The sequence below is a fragment of the Chlorocebus sabaeus genome, chromosome X, assembly GCF_047675955.1.
Source record: "Chlorocebus sabaeus isolate Y175 chromosome X, mChlSab1.0.hap1, whole genome shotgun sequence".
In the NCBI taxonomy this organism is placed as follows: Eukaryota; Metazoa; Chordata; class Mammalia; order Primates; family Cercopithecidae; genus Chlorocebus; species Chlorocebus sabaeus.
Window position 1 is genome coordinate 151,137,005 of NC_132933.1, and position 17,060 is coordinate 151,154,064.

Consider the following 17,060-nt stretch of genomic DNA (forward strand, 5'->3'; position numbering starts at 1 on the left):
GACAGGCATGAGCCACCGCGCCGGCCTACACCCAGGATTTTGCTTACGGCGTGTTGCAGGAAGAGATGAGACGACAGCCCTCCAGATCCTAACCTTCCTCGTATCTTCAAAGACCCTATTTGCAAACGAGCTTCCTTTCCCACCTTCAGGGCACGAACCTGCAATTATTTTGAAGGGCGTATGAGAAGCAGTATTCCATGTCCTCCCCATCCCTAAACCAACGGCTGCAGATAGAATCACGTCTCCACACCTGGCCGTCAAGGATGTGCTTGGATTTTGGGACTGGGATTCTATTTCTGGGACGATCTAGGCCACCCAGGCCTGGGTGAACAGCCCCCAAAAAATTCACGGCGTCCTCAGCCCTGAAACGTTGCGTATGCACCGCAGCTCCAGGCCGCCTTGTCTCTCTGTCCCTTGCGTGGGCACCTTGTGAGGGCAGCTGCCAACAGCCTACGGGCAGACGTGGGGACCTGGCCGGGGCTGCTATTTCTGTCCCTCTCTTCCTCCAGGGCCCGTCAGTTTTCCGTTCCACTCTCAACATCAGGCCCTCAGCTCTCCCGGGACACGAACGCATCCTGTTCCTGGTTTCCTTCAGAGAAACAGCCCCAAATGACCTCACGGCAGTCACTAAACCCACCGGGGTTCAGCCGGCGTCCTCAGATCAAGCTCAGATCGGCTCAGACACCTTCAAACGCCATGTCAGAGAGATGAGCACATTCTTCCCTGCAACCTGCAACCCGGACTCACAAAACACGATGCATGGTCCCCACGAGATGCAGAAATGAGCCTGACTTATCCACATCGGTCTGTAGCACCCGGCCTGAGGGTCTGTAGCTGCCCCACACAGAGGTCAAGCAGGTGGACAGCTACGCACAGCCGTCGTCCCAGAAACTAAGAGGGAATTCCTTCTGCCTGCTGGGTTTTCGGCTCTGACATTGGTCTCCCTAGGCCTTCAGCCTGGAACTCACACCCTCAGCTCTCCTGGGTCTCAGGCCTTCAGCCTGGAACTCACACCCTCAGCTCTCCTGGGTCTCAGGCCTTCAGCCTGGACCTCACACCCTCAGCTCTCCTGGGTCTCAGGCCTTCAGCCTGGACCTCACACCCTCAGCTCTCCTGGGTCTCAGGCCTTCAGCCTGGAGCTCACACCCTCAGCTGTCCTGGGTCTCAGGCCTTCAGACTGGAACTCACACCCTCAGCCCTCCTGGGTCTCAGGCCTTCAGACTCAGCCTGGAACTCACACCCTCAGCCCTCCTGGGTCTCAGGCCTTCAGCCTGGAACTCACACCCTCAGCTCTCCTGGGTCTCAGGCCTTCAAACTCAGACTAGAACTCACACCGTCAGTTCTTCTGGGTCTCAGGCCTTCAGACTCAGACTGGAACTCACACCCTCGGCTCTCCTGGGTCTCAGGACTTCAGGCTCAGACTGGAGTTGACACCCTCAGCTCTCCCGGGTCTCAGGCCTTCAGAGGCAGACGGGAGCTCACACCCTCGGCTCTCCTGGGTCTCAGGTCTTCAGAGTCAGACGGGAACTCATACTCTCAGCTCTCCTGGGTAGAAATTCAGACTCAGACTGGAATTCACACCCTTGGCTGTTCCAGGTCTCCAGCTTTTCACACAGCAGATTGCGGGACACCTCAATCTCCGTAATATTGTGAGTTTATTTCCTCCAAGAAGTCTCATATATTGTAGAGTTGTTAAAATATATGTGTATGTATTGATAAATATGTAAATATGTATAGAATATATAAATATTTATAAATTATGTAAAAGAATTATATTTGCCTCTGTCCTTATCTACCTAAAGATATAGACAATAAAACACATATATTTATATACATAAACCTTGCACACCCAGATAAAAATGGATCTCTTATGTATATATAAAAATCTATTGGTGCTTTTCTCTGGAGAACACTAACTCGTAACGATATATCTTTTTTTGGGGGGGGTAAACAATTTTATTTTTTAAAATTTTATGCCGCAAAATTATATCATGCACATTCACAAATAAGAAACTTGTCTTTAGGACATTAACCATCGGAAGTTTTCACCCGACTCACATACTTTTTCCTTTTAAGTTGCTATTGGGTTAACTGATATTTAGCATTTACTCTGCAGTTTGGTGAAACGTGTCATCGATCTGTTACGAGAGAATTCACATCTTTCGCTAAGTGTTCTCTGGGCTTGCACGTACTCTTGACCAAACAAAACACCCCTAGCTCCATACTCTAAACTATCTCTGTAGCCTACGTTATAAGACGGGGAAAGCCAAGAGAAATCTTTCTTTCGAGACGGAGTCTCGCTCTGTCGCCCAGGCTGGAGTGCAGTGGTGCGATCTCAGCTTGCTGCAACCTCCGCCTCCCGGGTTCAAGCGATTCTCCTGCCTCAGCCTCCTGAGTAGCTGGGACAACAGGCACCTGCCACCACGCCCAGCTAATTTTTGTACTTTTAGTAGAGACTGCAACCTCTGCTTCCAGGGTTCAAGCGATTCTCCTGCCTCAGCCGCCCGAGTAGCTGAGATTACAGGTGTCCGTGTCCACACCTGGTTAATCTGTGTATTTTTAGTAGAGACAGGATTTCACCATGTCGGCCAGGCTGGTCTCGAACTCCTGACTTCAGGAAATCTGCGCACGTGGGCCACCCAAAGTCCTGGGATTACAGGCCTGAGCCACCACTCCCGGCCTTTATTTTATTTTAGATTCTGGGGATGCATATGCAGGTTTGTTACAAGATATATTGTGTGATGCTGAGATTTTGGGTATGAATATCTATCTATGACTTAGTTACTGAGCTTAGCACCCAAAAGGTAGTTTTCCAGCCCTTTATCTCCCTCCCTCCCCTGTCTAGGCGTCTCCAATACCTGTTGCTCTCACCTTTTTTTCTTTTTTTCTGAGATGGAGTTTTCACTCTTGTTGCCCAGTCTGGAGTGCAGTGACCGGATCTCAGCTCACTGCAACCTCCGCCTCCCGGGTGCTGAGTAGCTGGGACTACAGGCGCCCACCGCTGTGCCTGGCTAATTTTTGTATTTTGTAGAGATGGGGTTTCACCGTGTTGGCCAGGCTGGTCTCCAACTCCTGACCTCAGGTGATCTGCCCGCCTCGGCCTCACAAAGTCCTGGGTTTGTAGGCGTGAGCCACCATGCCCGGCCTTTGTTTTATTTTAGATTCCGGGGGTACACGTGCAGGTTTCTTACAAAGGTATATTGTGTGAGGCTGAGACTTTGGGTATGAATGATCTCATGACCTAGCTACTTAGCTTAGCACCCAGTACGTAGTTTTTCAGCCCTTCATCTCCCTCCCTCCCCTGTCTAGGAGTCTGTAATGCCTCTTGTTCCCATCTTTTTTCTTTTCTTTTCTTTTTTTTTTTTTTTAAGATAGAGTTTTCGCTCTTGCCGCCCAGGCTGGAGTGCAGTGGTGTGATCTCGGCTCACTGCAACCTCCGCCTCCCAGGTTCAAGCGATTCTCCTGCCTCAGCCTCCCGAGTACCAGGGATTAGAGGCATCTGCCACCACACCGAGCTAATTTTTGTACTTTTAGTAGAGACTGCAACCTCTGCTTCCCGGGTTCAAGTGATTCCACCACCTCAGCCTCCCAAGTAGCTGAAATTACAGGTGTCTGTGACCATGCCCGGCTAATTTTTGTATTTTTAGTAGAGATGGGGTTTCAGTATGTTGGCCAGGCTGGTCTCGAACTCCTGACCTCAGGTGATCTGCCTGCCTTGGCCTCCCACACTGCTGGGATGACAGGCATGAGCCACCACACCTGGCTGTTGTTCCCTTCTTTATGTCCATGAGGACCCCATGTTTACCTCCTGCTTATAAGTGAGGACATGCGGCATTTGGCTTTGTGTCTCTGTATTAATTCACTTTGGAGAATGGCCTCCGGCTGGATCCAAGTTTCTGCAAAGGACATCAGTTCATTCTTTTTCATGGCTTTGTACTATTCCATGGTGTCTGTGCACCCCGTTTTATTATTCTTATTATTTTTATTTATTATTTATTTATTTATTTTGAGACAGAGTTTCGCTCTCGTCGCCCAGGCTGGAGTGCGGTGGCGCCATCTCGGCTCACTGCAACCTCCACTTCCTGGGTTCGAGCGATCCTCTTGCCTCAGTCTCCCAAGTAGCTGGGGTTACTGGTGCCCGCCACCACGGCAAGCTTATTTTTTTTTGTATTTTTAGTAGAGACAGGGTTTCTCCACGTTGACCAGTCTGGTCTCGAACTCCTGACCTCAGGTGATCCACCTGCCTCGGCCTCCCAACGTGCCTGAATTACAGGCATGAGCCACCACACCTGCCTGTAACGTACCCTATTTTCTTTATCCAGTGCACGCTGGATAAGCACCTGGGTCGACTCTGTGTCTTTGCTATTCTGAATAGTGCTGTGGCGAACGGTGAGAGCGGGTGTCCTTTTAGCAGAATGATTTCTTTTCCTGAGTAAGGTGTTTTCAAACAGAAACACACATAATGAAAAGCTACTTATTCATCTGTTGAAGAAAACACTGAGACCAGGGGCCTGAAGGATTCTTCTGATTGTTGTCATTGTTGTTGTTGTTTTGTCTGTTTGTTTGAGACAGAGTCTTTGTTGTCCAGGCTGGAGTGCAGTGGCCTGATCTCGGCTCACTGCAACCTCCACTTCCTGGGTTCAAGTGATTCCCGTGCCTCAGCCTCCCCAGTAGCTGGGATTACAGGTGTGCACCACCATGCCCAGCTAACTTTTGCATTTTTAGTACGGACAGAGTTTCGCCAATGGGCCAGGCTGGTCTCAAACTCCTGACCTCAAGTGATCCACCCGCCTTGGCCTCCCAAAGTGCTGGGATTACAGGCGTGAGCCACCATGCCCGGACTTTTCTTTTCTTTCTTTTTTCCTTTTTTTTGGGGGGGACAATCTAACTCTGTCACCCAGGCTGGAATGCAATGGCCTGATCTTGGCTCACTGCAACCTCCGCCTCCCGGGTTCAAGTGATTCTCCTGCCTCAGCCTCCCCAGTAGCTGGGATTACAGGCATCCACCACCACGTCCAGCTAATTTTTGTATTTTTAGTAGGTGACGGGATTTCGCTATGTTGGCCAGGCTGGTCTCAAACTCCTGACCTCAAGTGATCTGACCTGCCTTGGCCTCCCAAAGTGCTGGGATTACAGGCGTGAGCCACCATGCCCGGACTTTTCTTTTCTTTCTTTTTTCCTTTTTTTTGGGGGGGACAATCTAACTCTGTCACCCAGGCTGGAATGCAATGGCCTGATCTTGGCTCACTGCAACCTCCGCCTCCCGGGTTCAAGTGATTCTCCTGCCTCAGCCTCCCCAGTAGCTGGGATTACAGGCGTCCACCATCACGTCCAGCTAATTTTTGTATTTTAGTAGGTGACGGGATTTCGCTATGTTGGCCAGGCTGGTCTCGAACTCCTGACCTCAAGTGATCTGGCCCGCCTTGGCCCCCCAAAGTGCTGGGATTACAGGCATGATCCCCCACACCCAGGCTGGCTTGAGGGTTTGTACCCTGTCTTTTCCCTGAGCCGTGGTTCAATATTCACTCATTCTTTCTGGGTGACAGATCCTTCCGTCTCAACCTCCTCCTCACACGAATGACAAGAGCCCACCATCACTCCTCACAAGCAAGGAGGCCGGAACTCGGAAAACCTGGTCCTCAGTCGTGAAACCTGCCAGTCCTCAGGGGATGTTGAGGGTATGAACCTGTTCCGTCCGTGACCCAGTGTCAGAGCCGGAACGATCAGTGCCCAAGGTCTGTTGGCTTGTCACAGTCTGGCCGTGTACCAAGAGAAGTCGGAATTCGCACAGCTTTAGAATCTAAAAGGAAACATATTCTGGTTTTTTTTTTTTTTTTTTTTTTTTTTTTTTGGTTTTGTTTTGTTTTAATTTCAGAAGAAACAGGAATCTGTTCTGGGAAATGCCACGACTCTTCACCGCTGGTGACAACATTAAGGAAAATCATTCTCCCTCTTTTCCTCTCTAGAAAATTCTCGGGGTTTTCTTAGAGTAGGGCCCCCGGGAGCCAGTGATAGGGAGGTGGGCGGTTAACGGTGTCGCCCAGAGACCGAGCGATGAGCTCAGCCCTGCACACCAGTGTTCAGACAGTTACACAGGAAATTTCACAACAGGCTTCCTTTCCACCTAAGCCTGAGTCGTAACCGTGGTTGTCCGCTCGGAGGTGGAGTTTGCAGAATTTGCATTCGGAGATGGTCGTGCCAGCCGGCGGGCCACCCAGCGGGGCGGCCACCCTTGCAACGTTTGCTGGAGAGATGGAACTGGAAGGGCAGCCGTCTGCTGCCAGCAAGCACTTTCTCAACCACTCTGGGTGGCCAGGGCTTGCAAGCTGGTGGCTGGCCCCCTGAGTCCTGGGCTCTGAGGCACACGGCCGTCGACTTAGGCGTTGGATTCCGTTACCTGGAGAACCTCTGAGCTCTCACCTGCTACTTCTGCCGCTGCTTCTGCACAGGTGAGCTGCCGGGCTGGCCGTTTCTTCTTGTTCTGTGTTGTCAAGGGAGAAGAGAGTATCGCTGGGAGGGTCCGTGTGGGCTGAGAATATGGGGGAAGACGGTGCAAACTCCGTGAAGTGTGTTCTTCTCACGCTAGAGGAGACCAGGTGTGCCAATGTGCAAATTCCCTGGGAAGCAGACTTTGCAGAACTGCTTAGCGGGGAAATGCTCACATTTTCCAGGGATGCAAACCACCTTTCCTTTAAAAACTCATTCCATGAACTTTGGGAGGCCGAGGCAGGCGGATCACAAGGTCAGGAGATCGAGACCATCCTGGCTAACTTGGTGAAACCCCGTCTCTACTAAAAAAAAAAACACACATTTAAAAAATTAGCCAGGTGCAGTGGCAGGCGCCTGTATTCCCAGCTACTCGGGAGGCTGAGGCAGGAGAATGGCATGAACCCGGGAGGCGGAGCTTGCAGTGAGCTGAGATCGCGCCACCGCACTCCAGCCTGGGCGACAGAGCGAGACTCCGTCTCAAAAAAATAAATAAAACTCATTCCGTGAAATGCACCTCTGTTGAGGTTAACCTGAGAGAGGGTAAGCAGCTGGGGCTGCCGCTCCTAACTCATTTATGCTGGAGGTTGCAGTTTCTTGAATGTTTGCAATCCGACCTTGGCAATGACCTTGAGCCGTGGGCTATAAATAACTCCCGAATGCTTAGCGTTCCCATAATGGAACAGTAGGCATCAAGTCAATGGGTTTGAAAGCCCTGTGGGTGCCTGGATGAGCGTGGTGGCCCCTCGTCACCCCCTCCATGCCAGGGAGACCCCAGACCCGGGTCTCACCACCACCTCAGTCCTCATTTGCACAGGTCCATTTAGAAACCCTGATTCCTTGGGCTTTTTCAGATCCGTCCCTAAAAAGCTGAGACAAACCAAGTCCCCAGCGCCGACCTGGTCGAGGGAGATCTGGGAATTCCCGGCCACACACACAAGTGCCGCTGCTGTGGCACTTTATGTCACATTTCTGTGAAGAGGAACCATGGTCACGGGGCTCTGTTCCCAAAAAGAAAAGGGTTATTTTGGGGTGTGTGGTGTGTGTGTGTGTGTGTGTGTGTGTGTGTGTGGTTGTTTCTTCCCATGTTGTTATGTTTCCGTAAGGTGAATGTGCACGCGGAAACGCGAGGCCCCTGAGTAAAAAGCACGAAGGAGCTGAAACACCTGAGGAAGCAGGTGCATCTGACCACGCCGTCCAATCTCTCCTTCCTGCTCTGTTCCTCCTTGCATAGCCCACTTGACTTTGGCAAGCAGCACCAGATAGTAGCGTGTGTGTGTGTGTATATATACAGTATACATAAATATATATTATATATAATATATGGAAATATATTATTATGTATAATATATATTATATAGAAATATATTATTATATATAATATATGGAAATACATTATTATATAATATATATTATATATAATATATGGAAATACATTATTATATAATATATATTATATATAATATATGGAAATATATTATTATATATAAATATATATTATATATAAACATATCATATATAAATATATAATATATGTTATATATAAATATATCATATATAATATATCATATATATTTTTATATAATATATAGAGAGATATATTATATATTATATATAGAGAGATATATTATATATTATATATGATATATTTATATATAATACATATTATATGTTTATATGTATTTATATAATAATATATTTCCATATATTATATATAATATATAAGATATATAAATATATAATATATATTATATATAATATATAAATATATAATATATAAATATATAATATATAATATATAAATATATTATATATAAATATGTAATATATAAATATATAATATATGATATAATACATAATTTATAATATATAAATATATATAACATATATAAATATATATTATATATAACATATAACATAAATATATATAATTTATAATATATAAAAAATATATAATATATATTATATATATATATATTTATGGTGGTGGCTCACGCCTGTAATCCCAGCACTTTGGGAGGCCAAGGTGGACGGATCACTTGAGGTCAGGGGTTCGAGACCAGCCTGGCCAACATAGTGAAACCCCGTCTCTACTGAAACTATAAAAATTAGCCGGGTGTGGTGGTGCCCACCTGTCCTCCCAGCTACTCGGGACGCTGAGGCAGCAGAATCACCTGAACCCAGGAGACGGAGGTTGTGGGGAGCCCAAGATCCAAGATCGCACCACTGCACTCCAGCCTGGGTGACAGAGCGAGACTCTGTCTCCAAAAAAAAAAAAAAGGGAAATTATCCCACGTTGCAAAAACAGTACTTTCATTTGGGCACCGCCACACAGATGCCAGCGTCCTGCGTGCACCAGGACACTGTCCCTTTCCCAAATATGGGCGTCCCCCACCCTCAGGGGGACAATGAGGTCAGAGGCTGAGAGAGGGATGCCTGGGACTCATCAGACGGTGGGGCAACCCTGTCTTTGTAAAAGCAAGTGCTTTTCAGATGCCTTCTGCCAGGCCCCCACCTGGCTGAGCCACTAAGATGGACCAAGCTTGGGGTGGGTGGGAGAGATGAGGTCCCCTGGGAGAACCACAGAGACCCTCCCTCCCTCCAACGCTACCCACACTGCATTTCTGGGTTTGCCACTTAAGGTTCTGGGGGAGAAGCGATGGCTTAGGGTTGATAACAGCAGAGTAGCTGTTGCCAGTGGTGAATATGTACAGGTCTGGACTTGGAGAGGCCTGGGCAGATGGCCCCCTCTTGTCTGAGTCTCTCTCCTGCTGCCCTGTCCTCCAGCCCTGCCTCTCCATCAGCACCTCCTCCTTGGCTGTGCCTGGGCAGGGTCCCCAACCTCCCTCCCACAGCCCCTCTTCTGTCCCTAGAGGCACTGAGGTGGGCGCAGCAGGGTCCAGGGATCCCAGTGTCCACCTGGGTCCCTGCTCTACCTCTCTCGGGCTAGGAGTTTCTGCACGGCCCCTGGGAGACACACGACCCCCTGCAGAAGGTACAGAAAGAGGGGGGGCGGGATGGGGGCCCCCAGGATTACCCCCAGGGACTGCACTGAGCTCAGGGAACTCCAGGGAGGGTTCTGCAGCTCACACTGTCGCTCCCCAGGGATGCAGGATCTGTGTTCATTTAGGACAAAGCAATAGATATATCTCTGTGTGTGTGTGTATATTATATATAATTATGTAATATATAAATAATATATAAATAAATATATAGTATGTGTAAATATATAATATATAAATAAATAATAGGTAAATATATAATCTATTTAATAAGTATATACATATATAATATGAAAATAATAAATAATATATAAATATATAATCTATTTAAATAATAAATATATAAATATGTAATATGAAAATAATAAATAATATATAAATATATAATCTATTTAAATAATAAATACATAAATATATAATATATAAATAATATATAAATATGTAATAGATAAGTAATATAAAAATATAAAATATATGCATAATAAATCATGTATAATATATTTAAATAATAAATATATAAATATATAATATACAAATATATGATATATAAATAAAACTATATAAATATATATTTAAATAATAAATATATAATATATAAATTAAAAAATATATAATATATTTAAATAATAAATATATATACCATATAAATACAAATAATATAAATATATAATATATTTAAATTATAGATATATAAATATAATATTTAAATTATAAACAATATATATTTAAATAATAAATATATAAATATATATCATATAAATAAGAACAATATATAATATATTTAAATAATAAATGTATAAATATATAGCATATAAATAAAACATAATGTATAATATATTTAAATAATAAATATATAAATATGTAACATATAAATATATATTATTTATGGCTCCAACGATCTCTTTTATTGCCTCAAGAAAGCAGTCCTCAGAAGACTTTTTCAGAAGTCGATATGTGTTTTTGTTGGTTAGTTTTACACTTTTTACTTCCATAGGTTTTGGGGAAACAGGTGCTATTTGGTTACACGAGTACGTTCTTTAGTGGTGATGTGTGAGATTTTGGGGTACCCATCACCTGAGCAGTATACACTGAACCCAATTTGTGGCCTTTTATCCCTCATCCTTTTCCCACTCTTTGCCCTGGAGTTCCCAAAGTCCACTGTGTCATTCTTTTTTTTTTTTGAGATGGAGTTTCACTCTGTTGCCCAGGCTGGAGCGCAGTGGCACAATCTCGGCTCACTGCAACCTCCTTCTCCCAGATTCCAGCAATTCTCCCGCCTCAGCCTCCTCCTGAGTAGCTGGGATTACAAGCATGTGCCACCTTGCCCGGATAATTTTTGTATTTTTAGTAGAGATGGGGTTTCACCATGTTGGCCAGGCTGGTCTCAAACTCCTGACCTTGTGATCTGCCCGCCTTGGCCTCCCAAAGTGCTGGGATGACAGGTGTGAGCCACTGCGCCCGGCCATTGTGTCATTCTTTTATGCCTTTGCATCCTCATAGCTTAGGTCTCACTTATGAGTGAGAACATACGATGTTTGCTTTTCCATTCCTGAGTTACTTCACTTAGAATGATGGTCTCCAATCTCATCCAGGTGGCTGCAAATGCCGTTCTTTTTCATGACTGAGTAGTATTCCATCATATGTATGTGTGTATATATACACACACGTCTAAATATATACACACATATGTGTGTATATGTATATACACATGTATACATATATGATGTATATATGCATGCACACATATATGATGTATATGCACATGTACACACATGTATGATGTATACACGCATGTACACGCATATATGATGCACACGCATGTACATACGTATATGATGCATACATGCATGTATGCACATATGTATACACACATATACACATATACACACATATATACACATATACATACATATATGTGTATACATATACATGTACACATACATACACATACACATATATACACATACACATATGTGTGCATATATACATGCATACACATATGTGTATATGTACATGTGTATATATACATACGTACACGTTTGTGTTATATGTGTACATATACACATGTGTACACATATGTGTGCATGTATATGTGTATATGTGTATGAGTATATATACACATGTACACATGTATGTGTGTATATATACATACATGTGTGTGCATGTGTGCATATATACATGTATGCGTATATACATGTGTATAGATATACACACGTATGTATTATCTACACATATATGTACATATGCATGTGTGTATATCTATATACATATATGTATGTATATGGCACCCATCTATATGACTATATATGTGTGTTTGTGTCAGTGCCGGCATTTATATAGATAAATATAGCACAGATTCTTTATCCACTTGTTGATCCATGGGCATTTGGGCTGGTTCCACATTTTTGCAATTGCTAATTGTGCTGCTATAACCATGCGTGTGCAAGTAGCTTTTTCATATAATGAGTACTTTCCTCTGGGTCGATAGCCAATCGTGGGACTGCTGGATCACATGGTGGTGCTACATTTAGCTGTTTAAGGAATCTCCACCCTGCCTTCCGTACTGGCTGTACTAGTTTACATTCCCCCCAGCAGTGTAGACGTGTTCCCTGTTCACCACATCCACGCCAACATGTGTTATTTTTTGATGTTTTGATTAGGGCCATTCTGGCAGGAGTGAGGTGGTATCGCACTGTGGTTTTGATTTGCATTTCCCTGATCATTCCTGATGTTGAACGTTTTCTCATCCCCCTGAGCCGGGCTGGGACCTTGAGGGCTGCATTGACGCTTTTAGGCAGATTGCTCTGCTCCAGGGAAAAGGTGCTGGTGCCCTGAGCAGAGGGACATTGTGGAAGCAGAATGTGTGATTTTCTGGCCAAGGAGGTCTCCATGGGAGGGACGAGTCCCAGGAGACTCTCTATGGCTGGGAAGGGAGTGGCACAGACAGAAGCAGGTGGTAGGTGCCAGGTTGTGTTGGTTTCAGATGATGAGTTGTCAGAGTGACAATCTGCTGTCCAGGCTCCCCAGGAGTTCATGAGCTGGAGGTGGGCTGAGCATGTGGACCCCTCGGGCTGGGTGCCATCAGGCTGGGAGGGGGGCCTGGACATTGTTTATGGGGGACTCTGTGAGCAGGGGGATCCCTGAGGGAGAGGGCGTGCAGGAAGACGGGGGCAAGGACAGTTCTTGGTGGAACCAATTGTGAGAACCAATTGTGGACAGTTCTTGGTGGAACAAATTGTGAGACACAAAAGACACAGGCTGTCTGCTGGGGCACTAGTGACATTTGAGGCAGGGGGATTCCCTGTGGCGGGGCCATCCTGGGGACTGTAGGGTGTTGAGCAGCGTCCGTGGGCTCCAGCCACAAGGTGCCAGGAGCACCCACAGTTGTAACTATTAGAAATGTCTCCAGATATTACTCAATATCTCCAGGTAGCAAAATCACCTGCTTATCTAACACTGTCTTAAAGATAGATGAGAGACAAATTAGATAGATAGATGATAGATGATAGATAGATAGATGATAGACAGGTAGATAGATGATAGAGAGAACTGAAAAATAGATACATACATAAATTAGATAGCTAGATAGATACATACATACATTCATACATACATAAATTAGATACATACAAGGATAGATAGATAAATAGGTACATACATACATAGATGGATGCATAGATTAGATAGATGATAGATTAGAGAGATATGTAGATAGATGAGAGATACATAGGATGGATAGATTCATACATACATACATACGTACCTACATGCAGATAGATAACGGTGATGATACAGAGATAGATTGATAATAGAGATAGACAAAATAGAATAGATACATACATACATAAATTAGATACATACTTACAAAATAGATTACATAGATACATGCATACATGGATAAATAGATTAGATAGATACATAGATAGATGCATAGATTAGATAGATGATAGATTAGATAGATACATAGATAGATGAGAGATAGATAGGATAGACAGATACACAGATACATGCATGCATAGATATAGATAGATAGATAGGTAGATAGATAGATAATGATGATAATAGACATATAAATAGATAATAGAAATAGATAAATAGATAGGTAGATAGATAGGTAGATAGATAGATAAAGGTGATAATAGATAGATAGATCGATAATAGAAATAGATAGATAGATGATAGATAGGTAGATAGATAGATAGATAGATAGATAGATAATGGAAATAGATGATAGATAGATAGATAGATAATAGATGATAGATACATAGATGGATGGTGGATGGATAGATAGATTGATAATAGAAATAGATAGATGATAGATAGATAATAGAAATAGATGATAGATAGATAGATAGATAGATAGATAGATAGATAGGTAGATAGATAGATAGATGGATGGATAGATAGATAATAGAAATAGAAAGATGACAGATAGATAGATAGATCGATCGATAATAGAAATAGATAGATGACAGATAGATAGATAGATAGATAGATAGATAGATAGACAGATAGATAGATAGATAGATAGATAGATAGATAGATAGATAGATACTTAGATAGGTAGATACATGGATACATGGATGGGTAACAGACAGAGAGAGAGAGATTCTCCATACTAAAAGCAGGGTCTTTCCATGCCAACACTATAGACATTTGGGGCCAGGTGATTCTCTGTGGTGGGGCTGTCCTGTGCACTGTAAGGTATTGAGAAGCATCCCTGGGCTCCACCCACCAGATGCCAGGACCACCCCCACAGTTGCGACAACCAGAACTGTCCTCAGACATTACCCAGTGTCCCGTGATGAGAAAAATCGCCCCTGGCTGAAACCACTGTCAAACGGTAGACATCAATGATAGAGATGAGAGATAAATGCTAGAAAGGTATAGATAGATGATAGATAGAGAAGATTAATACATAGGTGTAGGTGCCAGATAGAGAGATAGATATGATATGTAGATAAATTGATAAATGATAGATAGGATAGATAGGTATAGACAGCTAGATAGACACTAACAGAGACTCTCTCATTCTCAGGCAGGATATCTCAGTCTCAGCACTGCTGACATGTAGGGCTGGAGGATTCTGTGTGTTGAGCCTATCCTCTGCACTATAGGGCATTGAGCATTGTCCCGGGTTCCACCCACCACGCGCCAGGAACACCCCCTCCAGTTGTGACACCCCAAACTGCCCAAGGTATAGACAAGCATCCCCACTGGAACAGAATCTCCCGCAATTCTGAACCACAGCATGGGAGGCCAGCAAGATAAGACAAGACGATCCTTCCAGAGACCTGGAAGGAGAAGCAAGACCATGTCCCATCCCCCAGGTCTCAGGGAGAGGATGGGCTGGGTCAAGGGACTGTGGATCACTTCCCTCCATTTCTCCATCTCCTGATGTGCTGTATGCATGCTCTTGTTTCTATAATAAAGTAAGTAGAATTCAAGAGACTCTGTCATTACAAGCCGCAGATGTGTAGATTAAGCAGACATCCCCTGTGCAGATCAGGTCTCAGGGGAAATGGTGGGTTTATTCTTCACCTTTCCAAGACCAAGGGCCCCGCTGTGTGTAAGGTTATTCTCGTCAAACTTGCTTATCTGCCCGAGGACTAAATGCTGGCTTCCACATGTGACATTTTTACTTGCAAAACTGGACCAATGGGGAGCGTCATTCATACTGTCCCATGCAACAAAAGGAACTGAAAAGGTGCAGGAATGAGGAGACTCAAATCCACACTCATTCAAAAAGACTGAAATCCACACTCATGCAAAGAGACTCAAGTCCACACTTATGCAAAGAAACTCAAATCCATACTGAGAGACTGAAACCCACACGCTTGCAAAGAGACTGAAATACACACTCATTCAAAGAAACTGAAATCCACACTCATGCAAAAAAACTCAAGTCCACACTCATTCAAAGAGACTCAAACTCACACGCATTCAAAGAGACTCAAATCCACACTCATTTAAAGAGACTCAAGTCTACATTCATTCATTCAAAGAGACTCAAGTCTACATTCATTCAAAGAGACTCAAGTCTACACTCATTCAAAGAAACTCAAGTCCACACTCATTTAAACTCACATGCATTCAAAGAGACTCAAGTCCACACTCATTCAAAGAGACTCAAACCCACACGCTTTCAAAGAGACTGAAATCCACACTCATTCAAAGAAACTGAAATCCACACTCATGCAAAGAAACTCAAGTCCACACTCTTTCAAAGAGACTCAAACTCACACGCATTCAAAGAGACTCAAATCCACAGTCATTCAAAGAGATTCAAGTCTACACTCATTCAAAGAGACTCAAGTCTACACTCATTCAAAGAAACTCAAGTCCACACTCATTCAAAGAAACTCAAGTCCACACTCATTCAAACTCACATGCATTCAAAGAGACTGAAGTCCACACTCATTCAAAGAGACTCAAACCCACACGCTTTCAAAGAGACTGAAATCCACACTCATTCAAAGAAACTGAAATCCACACCCATGCAAAGAAACTCAAATCCACACTCATTCAAAGAGACTCAGGTCTACATTCATTCATTCAAAGAGACTCAAGTCTACACTCATTCAAAGAGACTCAAGTCTACACTCATTCAAAGAAACTCAAGTCCACACTGATTCAAAGAGACTCCAACTCACACGCATTCAAAAACACTCAAATCCACACTCAATCCACAGATCAGAGCCAGCCTCTCGGAAGCACTTGCTCCTCTGGGCTTCCCTGGGGTGTTTAAAGTGGTTTTGAAGATGTCCTATGAGGATGAATGCAAGACTTTGAGTTCATATGGTGCTGATGGGCAGCTCCTGGTACTCAAAGCTGTGATGACCTCCTCAAGGGGCAGTTGTGCAACAGTAGCTCTGATGGACTTTCCAGGAACCCACTCTCAGCAAGGAACCCTGTTATGTGCACACCTGCATGAGCCTCTCAGCCAGTGGTTGAAATGGGCATGTTGCAGACAGCCTCCCGATGAGATGCAAGAAACGAAACCTGAGGCTCAGTGAAACTGGAGGCTTCCCAGGCACTAGCTGGTCAGCGAAGGGGCTGTTGTCCATCTACAGTGTCCACATGTCCATCACAAGCTCTTGGCACCAACACAGGCAACTTCTAGCACACTCAGGCTCTTACCCTAGGGTTGGAGGAATTCTGTCTCCAGGTATTTATTTATCACTCATCTGTTCTGGGGCTGGAGGAGAATGAGACTACCCCTGCACTCAGGACAGGGACAGACCAGCAGGTGGCCACATGTGGAATAGAAATAGGAGATACTCCTTCAGTCTCAGCCATAGGGAATGAATGAGCAGGGTCCTTGTAGGGACTGTGACTTTGTAGATGAGAGACCAGAAGAGATTACCATGGCCTCAGTACTGTTTGTTGGATGGTTGAATGGATGGTTGCATAAATAGATGGGTGAATGAATGAGTGAATGAATGAGTGAATGAGTGGATTAGTACACTAGTGAGTGGATGGATGGATATGGAGACAGGTGAATGAACGAGTGGATGAATGGATGGAGGGATGGATGGATGGATAGATGAGTAAATGGATAAGGAATGAATG

General features: G+C 44.2%; 1 protein-coding gene across 2 annotated transcripts in view; it reads left to right on the top strand.

Moving 5' to 3' along the window:
• The first annotated feature begins 5,883 nt into the window (after positions 1-5,883).
• The window catches only part of P2RY8 (P2Y receptor family member 8), a 76,111-nt gene continuing 64,934 nt past the window's right edge, over positions 5,884-17,060 (top strand). For both annotated transcript variants that reach the window (XM_008019661.3, XM_008019662.3), the window contains exon 1: positions 5,884-6,449. The gene's annotated coding sequence lies outside the window, so the exon portion shown is untranslated. The remainder of the gene's footprint in view (positions 6,450-17,060) is intronic.